Source organism: Tursiops truncatus, chromosome 7 (assembly GCF_011762595.2).
Source record: "Tursiops truncatus isolate mTurTru1 chromosome 7, mTurTru1.mat.Y, whole genome shotgun sequence".
NCBI lineage: Eukaryota > Metazoa > Chordata > Mammalia > Artiodactyla > Delphinidae > Tursiops > Tursiops truncatus.
Window position 1 is genome coordinate 10,765,469 of NC_047040.1, and position 18,925 is coordinate 10,784,393.

Here is an 18,925-nt window from a genome sequence, read left to right on the forward strand (position 1 = left end):
CACTGCTTAACACCACTCTCCTCTCACCGATTGAACTTGAACACTACTTTAGTTTGACTTTTCAAGCACTTCTTCTAAAGCAGGAACAGCAACAAAAACACACCACAAAATCACCCACAATTTGCTCCCCAGGACAACCCCCTGATGACATTCAAAAATCTAATTCATGGAAATGATCGGAAAACTCAAGCATTTCAGAAACGTCTGATTTAAAAATTCTAAGCCTCCAGTGCTTCACCACACCTCCAACTTTTTCTAGTAACTCTTTCCAAACATAGCCATGATTGACGGCTTCTTGGATCTCCTTGTAGAAAAATCTTCACAGGTTTTGAATGGCCCAACTTATTATATTAAGCTCCTAAGTCTATATCTAAGAAAAATTCATGGCTCCTCTCTTTTTGCTATTTTCTTAAAGGGAAGGGTATGCCTGATTATTTTATTAGGAACAGAATTGCATTTCCTGGTGTATAGATTTTAGAACTGATAAACAAGTCTTGCTTTAAGACACTTGCAGAAAGTTGTCATTTGAACAACATAAAATCATCTAATTTAATTGTCCGATTTTTCCAGCCAATCCAACTTCAGGCCCAGAAATTTAAAGCCAAATGCCCACTTCCTCATCTAATGCTTTTATCACTATTTGATGCTGAATTCCAGAAAAAAGTGTGTTCCTTTTCGTGAAAACTTAGAGGAAATTACACTGGATTAGTTCATTTATTGTTAAAACAAAGTTCAATTATAAAAAGTACTTATAGCTATAAATTAAGATAAATTCTTTTACTAATCATATGGTATAAGTAGATATAATTACGTATACATAATGTGCATTATATATGTATATATATTTCAATTTATTGATTACTGTACCCAGTTAAGCAGCCTTATGTATTCTCTGCTTGTGTGATTTTGTATAGTTTTTAAGTACCAAAGAAAACAAATATCTTCATTAGAAAACATATATTGATTATAAAAAATGTAGCATTAAACATAATTTTACAAAATATTTTTATGCATATATTCATAACCAAATATAAAAATATACCTGCCTGATTAATTAAGGATTCTTATTATCATGTGTTATATGATCCTCATAAAATTCTTATAGAGGATTCCGTACTATGAATTCCAGTTTTTAATGTAGAAAACTGAGGCACTACAATTCAAAATGACTTTGAATTACTTATGAAAGAACTAAAGCAGCAGGTTTTCAAGCCCTAGGTATGGTCTATTCAACTCTGTAACTCTAAATTATAAAGTCTTCACTGGATGCTATGTCTTTCATAAGGCTAAATGATTTTTAATTTATTCTAATTTTTAAATAACTCTATTTCTATTGATTAGAATTCCAGCGGCATTTAAAAGAAAGATTGAAGCCAGACTGCCTGAATTTGACTCCCAGTTCTATAATTACTAGTTGTGTGATTTCAAGCAAATTACCTCTTCATGACTCAATTTGCTCATCTGAAAAAAGATAATATTACCCACTTCACAGAGTTGAGGTGCAGATTCAATGAGTTTATAGATGTGAAATGTTTAGAACAGTGCCTGGCATATTGTAAGCACTCAAAATAATGATTACCTACAACTAATATTATTCTAAAGAATGATTTTATCAACAAGTAAGCAGTGCCAGAAAAAAAATTCAATATTGGCATTACTGTGCTGAGAGAGTTAGTACTTTATTATCTGTTATCTCAATTATGCTTATTTCCCTAGAAAATAGGTAGTCATATTCATTTTTTAAAAATCTTGTCTGGAAGTTAATGAACTAATAGAACTGTTTGGGATTGGACAGCTACTAGAAAAAGTAAAATAAAAATTCAGTCATCTATTCTAAATGATTTCATATATATATATATATATATATATATATATATGAATTTAAAGTTTTAAATATAATTCTACTCATTCCACAATTATTTCTAGAACAACTAGTATTAGGTTGAACCATATGAAACTGACTTTTTTATGGATCAAAAATGATCAAATGGGGGCTTCCCTGGTGGCACAGTGGTTGAGAGTCCGCCTGCCGATGCAGGGGACACGGGTTCGTGCCCCGGTCCGGGAAGATCCCACATGCCGTGGAGCGGCTGGGCCCGTGAGCCATGGCCGCTGAGCCTGTGCGTCCGGAGCCTGTGCTCCACAACAGAAGAGGCCACAACAGTGAGAGGCCCGCGTACCACAAAGAAAAAAAAAAATCAAATATGGGTAATTCCATACAGTCCAAGCCAAATACTTTTAAAACTTTGCTACATCCTGAGGAAAGATACAAGATCACAAATGGCCCCCGGTCTGGAAGAATTTACAGTCTAGTGTGGGAGATAATACTGGTTTCTCATGTGAAAAGTCAAACAGTAATTAATAAGTTAAATAATTATGTGAGGTAACTACACAGGCATATCTCAAGATAGACGAGTGCATCTTAATTTGGACTTTGAGGTATGATTAAGATTTGAATGAGTAAAGACATTATCCAACTAAATTTAGGAAGGATTGTTACAAATTAATGCAGAAGTCAATACTTTTGAGTACTGGCAATATTTTTCTAATATTCATAGCACATTCCTTTCATTTTAAATATTCTCTTAAGCTTACATACTAATTGCATTTTAAGACAATTTAGTAGCCATATATGCCACGTGTCATACACCATGTGGGCTATAGCTGTTTTCCTTGCCTTCAAAAAAGTAGCTCACCTGTGTTTCTTCTCTTCTTTGTATCAGGAACATGGGCCCTCAGTGAAAGGCATGAATATTGAGACTTAATTCCTTTATTTTACTATTATATATTACTGCAAGCTGATTTAAGTGATCATGATTATATTTTTAATTGCATTAATCACAGATAATGGGATTGGGGAAGTGAGGATCTATATGTTCACAAATGCACTATACAAAAGTGACAAAAAGAATAAGGGCAGCTCTGTCTTAGAAGTAGCAAGGCTGTCCAGCTGAATCACCACTCTTCACAGTCAGTCAACCTTCTATAAGAGTAATATGGATAATTGAAGTCTATTGGTAATTCCCCAAACTCATTTCATGTAATAGCTTCATCTTCTTCCCCATCAAACCTTCTTATCAGAACTGATATATTGTTAAATTAATCAGTGGAAGAAATGAAACAAGGCTCCAGAAGATAATGCATTAGTTGAATAATCAGCCTCTGAAAAATTGCAAATTGACCGAATGTATTTCATGTGCCGTGTGCTTCACAGTGAATCTCTAAGGTTTTTGGGAATCCTACCCAGGTGCAATTTTCTTGTTAGGGAAAAATGGTCACTGGACACCATAGCAGTGAAAAAGCCATATCATCAGGAAAAAGACTTTGGTGGTCTTATTTGAAGGACTTATTAACTCCTTAATATATGTTTTTATCAGTAAGTCTTTCCCCAGAGCTAAGATTACCATATCATCTAGTCACAGTCTATATATACTCTCCTGGAATTTTGTGGATAGACTCCCCTTTTGCTCTCAAAAGTTCCCTGGTATGCACAATGTTATACCATTATCCCAGCTCTAGCTTCAGAATTATTCTTTCTCTTCCTTCTCCCCTTCCTCTAAGCGCTAAGAAAGTTATCAGATAAATTCACACTGAGGTGTTAGTGATTGCTTAAAATAAAGCAAAAAAATTGCAATCACAATAAAATAGTGACTGCAAAAATAAAATCTATTTTTATTTAACTACTACTACTGCTAAACTAGTTCGATTGCCCCCTCCCTTAACTGACATTGACAACTGAGCTCATTGAGCCTGGACATGATTTCAGAATTCCATTCATCACAAAGCATCAATCCATCCAAGTTGGGATGTAAGCTAACCCCTATGTCACCCTAATTTAATGAGCACCAAGACCCAGGGGAAGTTTTAATATATGTAAAATAATGCATTTAAATGATAGTATTCCAAATATTGCCAGAAAAAAATTGAGAGAAAGAAAGAGCTGCTGGTGGAGAGGGAATACTGGAGCTCTCCGTGGCATCTCTTAAAATTGTATCTCACACGGACATTCCCTGATGTTTCCTCCTCTCATAGGACAATTCTTCCTTACAAGACAAATGCAACCACCTTTGTGAAACTGAATCATAGGGACTTTCCATTAAATGAGCTAAATTATTATAAATGTTATCCTTTTATGTCTGTTAAACACTAAGTGAAAGGTCCCTATATTGTCTCTATAATAAATCAAAATCTGTCATCTAAAAGGAGGTAGTGAAATGTTGTGTAACAAAGCTGGACTTGGAATCCAAAGTCCTGAGTTAAATTCCAGGTTTCTCTTTTTACTGTGTGATCTTAGGCCAGTGATGTAACTTCTCTGAGTCAGATGTCTTAGGGTTGGTGTGACGTTTATATACAGAAAGTTTTGTGTAAGTCCTTGGCACATAGTTGGTGCTCAATAATTACTAGTTCCAAGTAAATAATCTTTATACAAGGGCAAAATTTATGTAAGTAAAATTTAAAAACGAATCTGAACGTAGCATGCATTGTGCCTTCATTGTGTTGAGTATCTGTTAGACTTTCCTCTAGTTTGAAAGCATTATAGTCAATGCCGTATTTCCACAATAGCTGACATTTTCAATGCATGCTTTACTTGATGGGCTGAAGATTTGTAACTTGGGCTATAGTGGAACCAAGTCTCTGAATAGGATTCATGTGAGGAAAGAATTGTTGGAGAAGAATCAATACCTCAAAAGCCTTCTCTTTTTATGTCATGTTAATTAAATCCACCTTAAACTTTGACTTATCAAAGGCAGCAGGCTGATAACATTTCAGTTTCCCAGAGGCAAAGTTTGATCTTAATATGACATCTGATCAGCTCTCTGAAGTTTCAAGAGCATTCTTTGGTGTGACTGACCTCCTTTAAACTGACTTAAATTTGCTGTCGGGCTTCCCTGGTGGCGCAGTGGTTGAGAGTCCGCCTGCCGATGCAGGGGACACGGGTTCGTGCCCCGGTCCGGGAAGATCCCACATGCCGTGGAGCGGCTGGGCCCGTGAGCCATGGCTGCTGAGCCTGCGCGTCCGGAGCCTGTGCTCCGCAACGGGAGAGGCCACAGCAGTGAGAGGCCTGCGTACCAAAAAAAAAAAAAAAAAAAAAAAAAAAAAAAATTTGCTGTCAACAGTGGCACAGATACATCTGAAGAACAGAATGGAAGCTCCTTGATGTTTCATCCTACTCTGTAATATACATTTTCATCTAAGCCCATATCATTTTGATGACATGTAATTAACAAAAGCAATTCAATTAATGTGTGCAGGCATGGGCATACAAACTGAGAAGCTTTTTCAGAATCTGATCCATATCTCTAAAGACATTTTTACTAGTCAGAATTATACTGCTCTTGGCCAAAAGGCTCAGTATTAATTCTAGGAAGTACATGATGGAAAATAGCTATAATATTCTGTATTTGTAGAAACTGTTTCTTTTTTTTTTTTTTTTTTTTGCGGTACGCGGGCCTCACTGTTGTGGCCTCTCCCGTTGCAGAGCACAGGCTCCAGACGCGCAGGCTCAGCGGCCATGGCTCACGGGTCCAGCTGCTCCGCGGCATGTGGGATCTTCCCGGACCGGGGCACGAACCCGTGTCCCCTGCATCGGCAGGCGGACTCAACCACTGCGCCACCAGGGAAGCCCTAGAAACTGTTTCTTTAAAGGAAGGAAGGGCTTTTAAAAATACATAACTAAATAAATAAAATTTAATACAAAGCCAGCATAATTGAGCCATAGCCACCTTTCTATAGAAGGAAGACACAAGGCTTTTCCCTCTGAAATGTAAATTACTCAGAGCTCTATAAATACTCTCTTCTGATCAAGCAACCTGGTAGTGATTTTCAGGCTCAGATTTTTTTGTTTGTTTGTTTTGTTTTGTTTTTGTTTTTTTTTTTTTTGCTGTACGTGGGCCTGCCTCTCACTGCTGTGGCCTCTCCCGCTGCGGAGCACAGGCTCTGGACGCGCAGGCTCAGCGGCCATGGCTCACGGTCCCAGCCGCTCCGCGGCATGTGGGATCCTCCCGGACCCGGGCACGAAACCGCGTCCCCTGCATCGGCAGGCGGACTCTCAACCACTCCGCCACCAGGGAAGCCCCAGGCTCAGATTTTGATACCAGAGAATGGCCTATCCAAATATTGTTAAACTGCTAGGTGTCTTGTTTTATTGCCCTCCTGCAGGAGTAATCAGGGGCATTGAATAAACAGGGAGATTTTTAAGAAAAGAATTAGACAGTATGGACTTCCCTGGAGGTCCAGTGGTTAAGACTCTGCACTTCCAATTCAGGGGTCGTGGGTTCGATCCCTGGTCATGGAACTGGGATCCCACATGCCACGTGGTGCTGGGGAAAAAAAATATGTATCTATTATATAATATGTATATATAATACATATATATACGTTTTTTAGAAAGAAAAGTGTGCATTGTCCAGCAATAAAACGACCTAAAAAAAAAAAGAAATAGTTGTCTTACTAAAAGTGATATTTGAAGATGGTTAATATAGTAGTTCCAAAGATACTTCCTTAGAGCAAAGGGAGAGTGGAGTCTGGGATGCCAGGGGAAGCATAGCTGAAGTGGATAGGGAAGCAGGGAACAGAGAGGCAGAATCTGTATACAGGCAGTGGGAGGAGGGAAAAACGAACTCTGATGAGACACATTTGGAAGTCAAGGTCAATAGGTCTCCATGACATTGAGAGTTGAACAGAACCACGAACTCTGACTATTTGAACCAAGACGTCCATGAGTGGTGGTGTCATTGAGGTCATTAGGAAGAAGAGCTAAGAGACAAGGTAGCGAGTTCACAGGTTCAGATTCAGCCAAGCTGCATCTAAAGAGCCAGCCACAGAATTCCCTCTGGGGGCCATTTCGCTGACTGCCTAAGGAAACTTCCTCATGTGCTGAGCCACACTGACATCCCGGAGGCTTCAAGGTTGCACTGAGGCCAGAACAAAGATGATGCGGGCCCTGGTGGGGACTAATTTCCTCTGCCTTCACCAAAAGCAGGTTGAAATGATGAATGTCTTCTCTTGCCTTTAAAGCAGGCTGGTCCACACTGAACTTTAGAGAGGTGGGGCTATATGTGCTACATGGCGAGTTTATTCTTTGGAAAATGTCAATTCAGTAATCTTACGTGGGAAACTTTATTGAAAACCAGCAATTATGGCTCACTTTGCAGTTTGAATATGATTCAGCTTCTTACTTCAAAAGTCAAGACTTCTATTCAGGACTCCACACCACCTCTCTTTCCTGCCAACAATTGCTATATAGAGTACTTGAGACTCCAATATGCTAGTCTTATTCTGTTCTCTACAGCTCCGTTCCTTGAGCGTCCTTTTTGCTGTGTGTGAAGAACTCCTGGAAGGATTTTGCAGTGCCTTTCCTTTTCTTTCTTTTTTTTTTTTTTTAACCAAAAAGTAGGACTCTGAAAACCCAGAATAGCTGAAAACATTTTGTGGAATTGAGAGTGATGTTGCACTATTGAAACTAGGCAAGTGATCTTTTTTCCTGAATTATTGCAATTACACCAAACCTTTATATTAGGTATTCAATATCTCTATCCAAAACTGAGAGGGGGTCTCAATTTTTTTAAATATCTAATCTGGCATTCAAAACTCTCTTTTCTCTCTGTGGGCCTTTAGAATATCTTACCATCCCAGGGTTCCCCGTCACTAGCCTTAAGGTTCTCATCTCTTTCCCTTCCATCCTCCATGTAAGCAACCCTCTCAGCCTTGTAGCCGGCAGTAAGCACCATGTTCCCCACCAGTCCTAACAGCATCCACCTTCCCTGTATCTGGCCAGGCTCACCCTTCTGATAAAAGTGCCCACTTTTCAATTCTGCCAGAATGGGACGGAAAGACTTGGCTCAGATAAACTTGAAGAGTCCTCCATAGGGGCCTTCTGGCTCATGAATCTCTGAAAACGAGCCCTGTCATGTGCATGCCCACATTTACCAGGCTTATCTCTACATGTTGAGAAGGAGACCTGCCCTAAAAGGTCCAGATGAGGGCTCACACGCTCCAGAATGAGGACTATCCAAGAAGCAGGTGTGAACCTTAGCAAATCATGTGTCCACATGCTGACATCTTAGAAGGTAGTTGTTCCCAGCAGCTTCTTCCAAGGAAGAGTAAAGACATGAGAAATGTCACTTTCTTATAATTGCCAAAGGCCAAAGGTACACATCAGTACTCAAGGGATAGGTGGCCAAATCCGCTGTCCCTTTGATGAACAGCAAAATCCGCGCTACTTACACTTTGCAGAAAAATCATACAAAGTCAATGGTAGGTCTAGATACACATCATGTGTTTTCCTATACGTGCGTTTTTTCTTATCTTTTGCTTCTCCTAACATTAAAAATCACATTTCCATCACTGGTCATATCAACGTGACAGCATTATACTGCATCTAAATAGCAATTAAATAGCAATTAATCAGCTGTCCTCCATGTATGTCTAATTTGACTCTCTTTAAATCAGACCATTCATAAATTATACTATAATAGCATTTCCTGAGTATATCTGTGTTTGAAACTCTTGTATTTTATACTTGAGACTCAAACTTGGTTTTCCTTTTCATGTGGAGAAAGCGCTGATCAACTTTCAAAGCATTCTTCAGCCAGCCAACTGGCTGAAGTGTGATGTGGCAGAAGTAAACAAGCATGGCTCGATACTGCTGAATTGCCCTCTGTGCTCTTATACCTTTCTTGTGATTGCATTGATATACAATGTAGCTTCCAGGACAGAGTAATTGTGTGGCACAAGAAAAGCAGGGAGAGATCTGAAACTGTCTACCTAGTTCATTTCTTGCCACATTAGGATAAACTCTGTGCCTGGTTAATATACAAAGTCTTCAGATTACATACATGGGGACATTAATTTCAAAGAAGAGAGCCCTTTTGTTCGTGAAACATTTCCATTTTATACTCAGTTACTTGCATGTGTGACATTTGTCAGAAATATTTATAAATCAGTATATTTCATATTTATTTCCCAGAGGCAAGCTTAGTTCGACCAGGATTGCTAAAAGCATCCCATAGATAAGGACTCTCTCGCTATAAGAGTACAGTTTATCTTGAGGTTAGTATGTTTATAACGAGATATGAGAATGTCACCTTCTTTCTTCTCTGGGGGTATTCCCTCCCACCATTCTCCACAGTAAAGAGAGAAAGAATTGCAGATCCGCTGCTAAGCATTTCCTTCCCAAACTTCCAAACCACCTATGCCTTTGATCTGCTCCTTGACAGTGGAGAATTGCTAGTTCCAAGGCCTTAAAAGAACTCCATTGTTTTCCAATACTTTTGTAATAATCAATTACAAGATTTCCAAACTGTACTGGGTGTCATTCGTGTAATGCAAGAATGTTTCACATCCAACCAGATGATCATTGCAGAATATGTCCTATGAATAATCAAACATGATTATTCATACTTTGGAAACAGTTTCCCCCTTTTGTCAGAGGAGGCTAAATACGTAAAACGTCAGGCAGTCAGCCAGAAGAATCATCATTAAAAGGAAAATGTTATCTTAACATTTAATTCAACCTTCTGAGAAACTGAGACGAAACCACTGAGTTTTCTATGCCACTTTTTTCCCTCCACACAATAATTTAATTTCCAGTTTGTTTCCTTGTCTCTTTTTAGGAGTTCAGTTTGCTTTAAATAAGCAATAGAGTTTCGCTGTGAGGTAGTGAAAAGGTATCATATCCCAGAGTGGAAAACAAAAGATTACAGAGTTCTCCAAAAAGTTCGCTAAGGCACAGATTAACTCAACATAAAATAAGTGTGTAAAATTACACAAAATGATCCTTTGTATTTCTGCAGTGTCCATTGTTACTTTTGAAAACGAAATGAAAAGTTACTTTTTCATTTCTAATTCTGTTGATTTGAGTTTTCTCCCTTTTTTTCTTGATGAGTCTGGCTAATGGTTTGTCAATTTTGTTTACCTTCTCAAAGAACCAGCTTTTAGTTTTATTGATCTTTGTTATTGTTTCTTTCATTTTTTTTCATTTATTTCTGATCTGATTTTTATGATTTCTTTCCTTCTGCTAACTTTGGGGGTTTTTTTGTTCTTCTTTCTCTGATTGCTTTACATGTAAGGTTAGGTTGTTTATTTGAGATATTTCTTGTTTCTTGAGGTAGGATTGTATTGCTATAAACTTCCTTCTCAGAACTGCTTTGCTGCATCCCATAGATTTTGAGTCATCGTATTTTCATTGTCATTTGTGTCTAGGTATTTTCTGATTTCCTCTTTGATTTCTTCAGTGATCTCTTGGTTATTTAGTAGCGTATTATTTAGCCTCCATGTGTTTGTATTTTTTACAGATTTTTTCCTGTAATTGATAAAAGGGTGAATTTTATAGGGATGTGATATCTCTATGAAGAAAATGTTACCAGCAGTAGAGATGCCACTGTTTATTGCAGAGCAAATAGGTAATAATGTCTGATGAATAGCTGCCTTCGTTCTTCCCTAACATCATTCTTATCAACTCTCTGCCATCTTTACCACTCACTATGCAAATCTAATTGCCCTGCTCACATTACAATCTCTTTGTGTAAGAAAAATTTAATTGAGTTTCCTAGAAAACGGCTAGAACAGCAATAGGGGCCTGGAGATTCTTCTCTGAGGGTTGCTCAGAACTCTATTAATGCACTTTTCTGGCTTCCTTCATTTTATCGCTCCTCTTGCTTTTTCCTTCCTCATCTCCAGCACACATTCATGAAAATGAACTGCAACATTTGAAAGGATGATTTCTTTAGACGGTGTTTCCAAATCTTTTCCACATTATTATGCGTATTTTTAAAAATAATATTTGTTTGGAACTCTTGAATAAGCAGATGGCCAGAGGCGCTTGCCCTGGAATGGACAACCCAGGTTCTCTCCAGCCTCCAGACAGCTGAGAGAGTCAATGTCTCAAAATCCCAACACATCTTAACTTCTCTGAGTCTACCTGTTTGGGGTTGGGGGAACAAAAAATTTCTGCTTTTGAAGAATGAGTTCATTGTTCTGATGACATTATTCAATTAATTTTAAGCACCATTCCATCATTAATCATGATACATACATTAGGCAAATGTAGCATTTTGTGTTTGAAATTTTTCTCTTTAAGGGCTTTGATGCTTCTTAACATCGTTATACTTACAATTATCAGAAAATAAAATCTGACAATATTTGATAGTACAGAAGTAGAAAATGGGAATTTGCTCAACATAAAAATTCTTTGTAACCTTTCCATAAAATCTCTGAGGAAAACAAAAGCCTTGCAGAAATAATACTCATATCATCTAATGGGAAGGACAAGACATGCATGCACATTCCAAAATTCTGAGATAAAAAATTGTTTTCATCATGAAGAAGAAACATTTGATAGGGAAAAGGGGTTGGTTTCAATTATATCTTGATAGCTGGGAAGGAACTTCTGGGAAAAAGTTCAGGGAGCTGGTGGAAAGATATGAGGAAAAGCATGTGCATTATAAAGTCTAGAAGTTGGAGCTCTTTTAGTAAGTGGGAGATTCTAGCAGAGGGTGTGTGCAGAGAAAGTATTGGCGACAAAGCCGGGAAAACACCTAAACTGGGCATAGTTCAGTATCCTGAGCATTGGAGCTTAATACCTATTCATGAAATGACTAACAGGTGGGAGCTGAATTAGGTTCTGTCTTGAATACTAGGCCATAGTTTGACAATAAGCCCATAAAATTTGGGGCTCACTGAGCAAATATGTCCTTCCTTGTTCCCCAGGGCCTGGTTTGGTTTCCAGTAGGAATAGATGGTACAATGCTAATGTTTATTGGGTCAATTAATCAATTGAGGTTAAGGGCTTGGGAGAGAATTACATAACATCAGTAATCATATTTGTGATAATAATAGCTATTTATTATTCACTATTCACTGTTTGTGAACACCTAAAGTAGTCAGATACTGTGTGTGTTTCGTATTTTTTTTTTTTTTTTTTTTTTTTTTTTGCGGTACGCGGGCCTCTCACTGCTGTGGCCTCTCCCGTCGCGGAGCACAGGCTCCAGACGCGCAGGCTCAGCGGCCATGGCTCACGGGCCCAGCCACTCCGCGGCATGTGGGATCTTCTCGGACCGGGGCACGAACCCGTGTCCCCTGCATCAGCAGGCGGACTCTTAACCACTGCGCCACCAGGGAAGCCCTGTTTCGTATTTTTAATGTCTACTAAAAAAATTCCTCATTGTGAGTGCAACACCGACCTCATTTTGTAGGTGGAAAAACTGAGTCTCAAAGAGGTTAAGTGACCGCCTTAGGTTGCACAGTTAATTAATGGAAAAACCGGAATTTGAAACCAGGTTTGTCTTCAAAGCCTAGAACTTATCTCTGATTCTGGTTTCAGTAAGCTAGATGGATTTGAGAGGCAAGGGGTGAAGGAGATAGAAGAGACAGACCATTATAACGTTAACAATTGTAATTGTTAAGGACCCTGTGGGTGTCCAGCCTTCCCTAATTGCCCTTCCCAAGTATCATCCCATCTCTTTTATTCTCTATCGCTGCACCATGTTGAATTTCTTTATACTACCTACCACGATTTATAATTAAAAGTGTATGAAGTGTATTTCAGTGCTCCTTTATTTACTGCTGGGTTTCCATGCCAGATTTTAAGTTCCATAAATGTGGAGATCGGGTCTGCATTATTCACTATTGTATTACCCAGAGACTAGTCTATAGCATGTACTTAAATGTTAAGTGAATTAAAGAAAAAATTAGAGCAAAATATAAGACTAGAAACAGATAAAGAGGCGTTCCAGATGGCACAGACGTTTCAAGCCAGGGTAGGAGAGAATTGTTCTTCCATTAACTGCAAATACAGAAGTCAGGGAGTCAGGTTTCTTTTAAGGGCTGGAATTGGGGTTTAGACACAAAGAGTCCAAGGTGACAGCAGGAGATCCAAGAAAAATAACTAACAGCTAGAACTGTGAAAAGCCAAGCTCTAGAGAAAGGTCAAAGATGAAGTCGTAGACCAGTGAGTCATCCCCCCAGGCGGGAATTAGTACCCAGAGAGTCAATAAGATCTCCGAGGAAAAGGGTTGTGAGGGGTGGAACGAGCAACACGCTGAGGCCCTATGCAGAGGGGATACTCCCTTTTAGGGCATCAGAGAGGAAAGCTAGTTAGAAAGAGAGATATGTTCTCCCAACCTTCTCCAACATCCCCAGACAACTCAGACGCATCTTTCAACTTGACATGAGGGTCAAGTGCACAGTCTCAACCTTCCACAGGTTGAACTGGCTACTCCATCCTGGGTGATCTCTGACACGGATCGTCCTGATCATAGCACCTGCTTTCTCTATCACGGGCCAGTCAGCGCTTGTTCTCCCCTCTTAGAGTTTAATTCCCAAGGCACAGCAGTCATTTCGTTCATCTTAATATTCCCAGTGCCAAACATCAAAAGAGTTCAATGAACCTCTGTTGACCGAATATTGAGTGAAGGAGGAGATGAGAGAAGCGAGAGGGGTAAAATACGAATGCAGCCCCACAAATACAAATGAAGAGAAACCGCCAGGTGCTGTGCGGAGATCAAGAAAATGCTAAGATGGAAAATGTGTTTTCTAAACTTTATTGCATTCTCATAATAAAAGCCATCCCCTATCAATTGCCTACTCGGGTAAGAGGGTAGATCCTTCATGAACCTTCTCTTATTTGAGACTGGGAATAACTTTTTGAAGTGCCTGTAATCATCCTCCTGTAATAAATGCAAAAACTAAGTCCTGCAGAAGCTAAATGACTTGCCCAAGATCACTCAGTAAGTGATGAGATGGAAGAGAATATCAGCTCTGCCTCCAAACCTCTGTGACTAACCTTAAATTACTGTCTTCTCCAATCTAATTACTATTATTTTTTTCTGCCCAGCAATGTTTAGAGCTGTGTCCAGGTTACCAGGAGTCCATTTTCCCCTCCCCATGCCATATCAATACTAAATTCCTACAACTTGCTTCTCTAGATAAAAGAGGAAAGTCACTGTAGAAGAGAGCAGAACACTCTTTCTCCATCGCTTAGGACACTCATGAAATTTTAAGAGAAAATGTGCCCTTGTTATTTCAAACTATTGAATGCACAGCTTGTTGGTTATTAGCTCTTCATCTGAAATAATTGAACCTGCAGCTAAAAATAGCAGATAAATGAATGAGCCATTGAGAGCCTGGTGAGTTTTTCTCTTTCCCTCCCCGCCATCAGAAAGTGACTGTCTCAGCAGGGAGATAATATTCATAAAGCTTCAAAATCGTTAAATTCTCAAGCACATATTCTTCTTTCAAGCATTCCTCTTTTTCTAATGGCTTGGCTAAACCATTACACCGAAAGCTTTTCACGGGTTAAAATTGCTTAACGTATGATTCTAAGTGGTTTATTGAAACCTGCATTTTTATTTTCTTTGCTTATTTGGCTCTTAATGTATTTGGGAGTTGGAACAGCAGAAGGAATGAAAGGAGTATGAAGGCAGAGAATTACTGAAGTTCCATGTAGAATATGGCCCTTCAGATCACAGGATTTAATTGTATACAAAGGACAAACGGAGGCTGGGAGCTGCTGGGTAGCCTGACCACACAGACAGTAGGGTCAGGCTGGAGCTCAAAGCTCCTGACCACCCAGTCCAGGCCCGTGAGGGGGAGGTGGATAAATGCATAGACATGTTTGGTAGAATCCAAGGATGAGAAATTATGTGATTTTACCAGCTTGCAATGGAACCATGCCTAATGGGGGCTTTGGGACCAGAGGGCCTGGCTCAAATGCTAGCTCTCCAGGAACAAGAAAATTATTGACCCCTCTAAGTCTGGGCAAACAGAATAATAATTTTTATAATAGCAAATGTTTATTGAACACTTGCTATATGCCAAGCACTGTTTTAAGCGCATTTCACATAGCAGCCCTCAAATTCTACCTCGTAAGTCTAGAAGTTTAATTCAGATAACATCTATTAGGGCCTTAGCCCAGAGAGTTCTCAATTAAATGTATTATTTTTTGGTCAATCATGAATGAATATAAGTATTAAATAATTAATAATCTCTAAATATCAATGAAATGTATTTTAATTATTGATAAGATCAAATAAACTATTTTTTAAATTATGATGAATAAAATTCACATTTTAAAATTACACCGTGAATGAATATTCTCACGAAAGATGTTCTCCTCAAAACATTTGTTCTTAAGCAATTGAAAGATTTAGGTGGCACTTTAAATTTCACTTCCTCGCTCTGACATTTCTGTTTCCTCTAAAGCAAAGATGGACCTTTGAGAAGACACTCAGGATCCAAAGGATATGGAATAGCCAAGTGGGAAGTCTTTCTAGCATTTTCCACTGAGTAAGCAGGTCCATAAAGCTGTCGACTTTTCCCCCCTCTTAGGATAGGGCAGAACAAGATCTTTGTATATGTTTAGTTATTATTTATGTTTAAAATAGGTGCAAAAAATGCCCTTATAGTAGAAGACTCAACATATTAATCCTTCTGTGCTATTTCCCTATATCAGAGAAGTTCAACACGGGAGAAATCTGTTAGGTAGCTGACAGTTCTCTCAGTCAGCCTCACCATGAGACAGTCTTTTTCATGGCCTTGGGAATCTTGCAGTGTGGAAGTGTCAGGGTGATGCCTTTCGGCATTTGCATCTCTGACTCTCTGCGTTTCACCTGGAAAATATGCCAGTCCAGCCCACCACTTTTCTGGAAGACCTAAGTGAATTGTGTCTGAACTCTGCCCCCCCTTGGGGCTGACTTAAGACAGGAATAATTCATAAGCTCCGATCAGGGGCAGTTGTTTTCTCCTGTTGACACACAGTTTGTTGCAACCATGCTACATGTGCCTTGAATACGTTAGAATACAGAAAAGGTCCAGGGCCTAATTTCTGTGGAGTGAGCTTTGAAATGGCCAAGAAGGGATTTTTAGTCAGAGGAGTTATTAAACTGCATTGCAAAGTATTCTTAACTGGTATGTTCATTTGGTGCTTCCATTTAAAATCTCTAACATTATTATGATGCAGAGTAAATGTAGTTATGTTTACAAAAATTAGAGGCACATAACGCTTCAGAAACGTACCCCAAATCACACCCATCTGTAGCGGTTATGCAAGGCAACATTGTTAAATGATTTCACTCACAGACTTGGTACCTTCAAAACCGAATTCAAAGTCCAGCTCTAAGCAGCTTGGGGCAGGAACTCAAATCTCTCTGAACCTCAAGGTCTTCATCTGCAAAATGACGATTGCCATGAAGATCCTTCTCTTTAATTCCTACCTTATAGTACTGCACTAAGGACTAAATTTAAAAGTAATAAATAAATATATGAAAAATTTAACACATTTCCCAGCACATTCTAAGCATGCAAAAAATAGTAGCTGCAACCAGTAATACTACAAAATGTTGAACTGAAGTTACACCTTAGGTCAGAATATTTGCTGAAGAAAATTTGTCTTCATCCATCTGAAATGCTTTCAATCCACTAATTTCAGGCAAAGGCTTCCAATTTTCTATTTTCCTTTGAAGTTCGTATCAAATAGTAACAATGAGAACCATGTATTGAGAGGATGACTTGTCATCTTGCATGCTGAAGCGTTTGACACTTGTCATCTCACTGAATACCCCAATGATCCCACCACCAGGTGGGTGTTACTCTCTCCATTCACGGGTGTAGAAACCTAGACTCAAGATTTTAGGCAACCACCTAAGGTCTTCCTGCTACTAATGACCAGGTTTAGATTTCAATGCAGTTAGATCACTAATGTCCAGTCTTAAATTCTACTCTAAATATGCTGAAAGTAAAAGTGAATGGCAGTGGAGGAGGTGGACTGAGAAGCTTTTTCTTCTTTAAATAAAGTTAGTCTAGATCAATGGTTCTTAATTTTATTTTTTTGGAGTCAAAATTCCTTTGCACTCTAAAAATGTTGGGGGACCTCATGAAGCTTCTGATTGTAGGGTTTATACTTATTGATATTTTCCATATTATAAACTAAAGCTAAGAAAATTTCCACACGTAAGCGATATCATATGATATTTGTCTTTGTCTGACTTACTTGCAGAATCAAAAAAAAAAATGATACAAATAAACTTATTTGCAAAATAGAAACAGACTTAGAGAACAAACTTATGGTTACCAAAGGGGAAAGGTGGCAGGGAAGGATAAATTGGGAGTTTGGGGTTGACATATCAATACTCTGTAATAACATAAATGGGAAAATAAGTTGAAAAAGAATAGATACATGTAAACTGAATCACTTTTTTGTACACCTGAAACTAACACAACATTGTTAATCAACTATACGTCAATATAAAATAAAAATTATAAAAAACAGCTTTTGCTATATACTAAATTGTATTTTCAGCATATTTTGATGAAGTCTGAAGCCACATAGAAAGAAATGAAAATACTGAAACTTAAAGAAGCTATATAAAGTTATAATTCATAGAAAAAAGCTAAGAAAATTCTAAATATGTGTAATTTTAAAATAACAGTAACAATTTAAATAACAATATTTATTATTTTAAAATTATTTTAAAATAATAACAAACACATTACATGTTAACATACATATTTTTATGGAAAATATCTATGTTTTCCAAAACAAAACACTTTAATGAGAAGAGTAATTTCATCTTACATTTTTAGCAAATCTTCTTAATATCTGACTTAAAAGAAGACAGCTAGACTCTCCTATTTGCTTCTGCAGTCAGCCTGTTACACCATCACACCTCGTGTGGACCCTGGAGAACTCCACTGAGTACTCGTGAGATAATTCGAATGAAAAGGGTGAATAAAATCTTAGTATTATAACAAGCATAGTTTGACTTCTGGACTCTCTGAAAGATCTCAGTGACCCCTAGGGGGTCCCAGCTCACACTTTAAGAACCACAGTTTAGATAAAATCTTGGCATGCCAACTTGAGTCTGCAGTGATAACTGAAGTTCGTCATTCAATTACCTTCTCATCAAAGTGTCTCTTTGTACTGTTCTGGAAAAGAATGATGAAAATTTGTCATCTCCAGGAATAATAAACATTGAGTGGGAAAAATATTTTAAAAGTAATAATATCACTTAGCTGAAACAAAAATGTTATAGAAAAATGTGTCAGACATATTTGGTTAACTCAACATGCAGAGACAAAAGTTAATGTACTTTTATCTTTATAGAACAAAAGAAGACAATCCTTCACTGTGCAAATGAAATGTAATTGAAGTGTCATTCTATTTTTGTGGCATTAACCAAACTGATTAAATGTGTTATATTAATTAAGTGAAGGTAGTTGTCAAATAGTAGCGGACATGTACCTTAATAAAGCAGAGGGTACCAGGAGAGCATTGGAGATCTTATATAAGATGAGAAAAATCCTATACAATATTTGAATAGAGTTAAGGCACATCAGAAGTTGAGTCATTTGTTTGTTTATGAGATCGAATCTTCAGAATGTTTTGGCTCAGAAATGCAATTTTTCTTCATTGCTTTAAAATCAAAGCCCAGAAACAAGGCATTTGTAAATCACAGTCGGTGTTGTTCATTTATGTATTGAAATTGATTTTGCTTTACCATACTGCTTCTACAAGGGAAAGGGTTGTTGTAAGATACTTACTTATTCCTAATCATTTTAAAATTTAATATAGTATCCTAAGTGTTCTAGAAGAACTGTGCCCTATTTCACAGATATATTATCAAAGCTGAAGAACTAAAGAATCATAATTTCGGTAACAGTATTGCACCAAATGGAGAAAATACATTTTTTAATCGAAAATGTTCATATTGTAGAATGTAAAAGAGTTCCAACACTTAAATGAAGTTTGATTCCCTATTGCCAATTGAACCATACCCCAAAAAAATCACTTGACTGCAAATTATGCAAAAGTCACAGGTACACTGAAGTTTCCAGATGCTGAATTAGATGAGAGAAGAAACAACAGTATTCACTTCAATGTATCCCTCTAAACTGGATTCCTGGTTGAATATTTTACACCTTCTAGAGG

The 18,925-nt window shown here is 38.0% G+C and overlaps 1 protein-coding gene across 1 annotated transcript in view; it reads left to right on the top strand.

Annotated features, from left to right (window-relative positions):
- The window catches only part of SPHKAP (SPHK1 interactor, AKAP domain containing), a 96,357-nt gene that overhangs the window by 163 nt on the left and 77,269 nt on the right, over window positions 1-18,925 (top strand). The window lies entirely within an intron of this gene.